Below are 2,992 nucleotides of genomic sequence, written 5' to 3'. Positions count from 1 at the left end.
TTATTCTATCCTTTAATTTTATTAAAATAACTATTTATATATATCCATATTAATTTATAAAATCTCTAATTTCTAACTCTAATTTTCAAATTGGATCAAAAATCCTAATTCCCAAATTAAGAAACCTAACCCTAAACCCTTATAACCCAGCCACCGAAACCCCTTCCCCAAACCCAGCAGCCTAGACACACACTGAAAAAACGGGAAACAGAGAGAGAGACAGAGCCTCAACTTTTGGACAAAAACGAAGTTTATTTCAAATCAAAGAGGGTTTTATAAGCTTTAAAACGATATAAATTTTGTGGAAAACAGAATCCTGTAGAGAAAGTTATGGACGGCGGAAATTTGGTACAAAAACTGAAAATTTTTAAAATACAGCAGAACCAGAATTTCTGGTGTGTGCCTACGCACACTGATGTGCACACGCACCCAGCAGTAGCAACAACTTCACTTGTGTGTACGCACGCCTTTGTGCGCACACACACCTGGTGTTTTACAGAAAATATGCGTACGCATGCCATGGTGTGCACGCACGCACCGGGGGATGCTTTCTGCTGGTGGCGCTCGCATAGGTGAGGCGCATGCACACTAAGTAGTTCCTGGTTGTTTTGCGCACGCACACTTGTGTGCGTCCGCACACACTCTGTTTTTCCAGCACTTGTATTTTTATGATTCAGATATGATTTCAAATCTCTAAATCTCTATTTTTATTCTTTTAACCCTAGATCTTATTAGTAAGCTTAGTGATAAGTTGGAGTTAGAAAATTAAGGTAACTTGGAGGTAAAGTAAAGTTGAAAAGGTGATGATTTAGGTATGAGAAGATAGGTGGCATAAATATATATGTATATATATCTTTTAAATTATGAAACTGGCTAATGAAAGGAATAAATGTTACATCTGAGCACTCTTTCTCGAAAGAGCGACCCCAGGAGACGGTGGAAGGTGAGGATCCCCTTCTTTGTTCCTCCTAGTATTGTAAAATCGCCCCTAGCGAGATGGTGGGAGGTTAGGATCCCCTCTTTTGTTCTTCTTGGGCATATGAGAATGTATCTCCTGGGTAGACGCAAGGGTTGTGGTTCCGCCCCACTTACTCCAGGTTGGTTAGTATAGAGGCTCCCCGGGTAGATGCAAGGGTTGTAGTTTTGCCTCACTTGCTCCGGCTTATGATAAACTATGTAAAAAGATGCAAACATATGAGATGTTTATGAATGAATATGAATTTTGATCTGAGATACGAGTTTTCCTGGGTAAAGAACCGTGACTTGCCACCACGTGTTCTAGGTTGAAACTCGATACTAAGTTGACCCTACGTCGTAAAGGTGACCGGGCACGTATAAATTTCCGGGAATAGTAGCCCCCATTGAGAAAAGTTTTATATATGAAAGTATGAGTTATGAATGATATGAGAAAAAAGCTATGCAAAGACTCATGAGGATGCGCGACGGGGGACAGTCCAAGGGTTTCGGACTTGTCGGATTGGCTTGATAACCGATAGATGAGTCTCATCAGGCATAGGACAGGTATGCATCATGTGCATCTTGTTTGAATTGTTTGATTGTGCATTAACTGGGAATGCCTAACTGCTTATAACATGATATTTGATATACTTGCTATACGTACTATTTGTATTCTACCTGTGTTTGCTTTTGTTTGCTTGTTTGTCTCTGTAATATCATCAAAGATGGAGGAACAGAGGAAAGGCAGAGAGATTTAGGAACCTAGTTCAGTTTTCGTTAGATTTCAAGGAATCATTTTAGTTTAGAAAGCCTTAGAAAACCACCCTACTTTATAGCTTCCGTTTTAGTTCTTTAGGTTTATAATCTGAGTGTATATATATATATATTTTATGTAAATATTCTCCGACCAGCCTTAGTTTCGCAGGCTGAGTTAGGGGCTTGTAACCTTGTATTCTTGACTCTCTGTTCCTATTTTATGTTTAGTCATGCCTTTAAATCTTAGTTTCTTCCCACGCAAGTAATCACGTTTCCTGAGCGTTGTGTTTTTATATTTTGCGATTTTTGCTTTACCTTTTATTCAGGGCTCCTCGTATATTAAATCCTTTCAATTATTATACTATATATATTTTATTATAGAGGTCGTAGCGCCTCGCCACCGCTATTTTACATCCTAGGTGTAAAGCTCTGTGTGGTAGGGTGTTACAAATTCAATGGAACAGTACAACAGTATTGGCCTCCATAAAGGTCTTCTATTGTGATATTTGGTTCAGTTTTTTCCCTAAACTTCTTAATTTTCTATTTTTTTATCATTTTTATTTCTATTAGACAGTTTTATGGCTATTCATATTGGGGTGAAACAAATCTTAAGTTTGTTACGGTGAGTTAGATTATTTTTTTACGGTGAGTTGGATTATTTTCTCTCATAATTTATATGTGACTTGCTCGTCATAAGGTCTACTGCAATATTGTTGTAACCAGTAGTCATGACAAGAGTTGGTATTCATCCATAGTTTATATGTTTAATCAAATTTTCTAATAAATAGTTTCAGGGAAGTGCGTTAGAATTGTTGTAGATGAACTTCTCTAAAATATTTTAAATCTAGTAACATGTAGTTCCAAAACTAGTTTACATTTTTTATTATTGTGGGACAGAATTGCAGAATAAATAAATAAATAAAATACTAAGATTAAATATAGAAAGAACAAACATGAGAATTTGCAGACTTTCATGTGCATTATGAAATTTAACTGGAACACTTAATTGTGTTGGTTGCAGTGATTCTTACAATTCTGTGCCTGGGGTAATGGAAGGTGTGTCTTCTTCAAGGGATTATAAAGGAGGGTTTGTGTAACAACGCAAGTTTTTGAAAATCAAATAATTAGTTATTTGTGATTTATTTTATTTGTTGATAATTTTACGTGAAAAAAAATTATTTTACTAAAGGTAATTAAATAGAGTTTCATGATAATTGAAGTTTAAATTAACTAGAATTTTATAATAATTTTTATTATAGTTGTTCACATAATTTTGATA

Source organism: Arachis duranensis, chromosome 2, assembly GCF_000817695.3.
Source record: "Arachis duranensis cultivar V14167 chromosome 2, aradu.V14167.gnm2.J7QH, whole genome shotgun sequence".
NCBI classification, from domain to species: Eukaryota; Viridiplantae; Streptophyta; class Magnoliopsida; order Fabales; family Fabaceae; genus Arachis; species Arachis duranensis.
The sequence above is the reverse complement of the archived record's forward strand: the minus strand, read 5'-3'. Positions refer to the sequence as shown.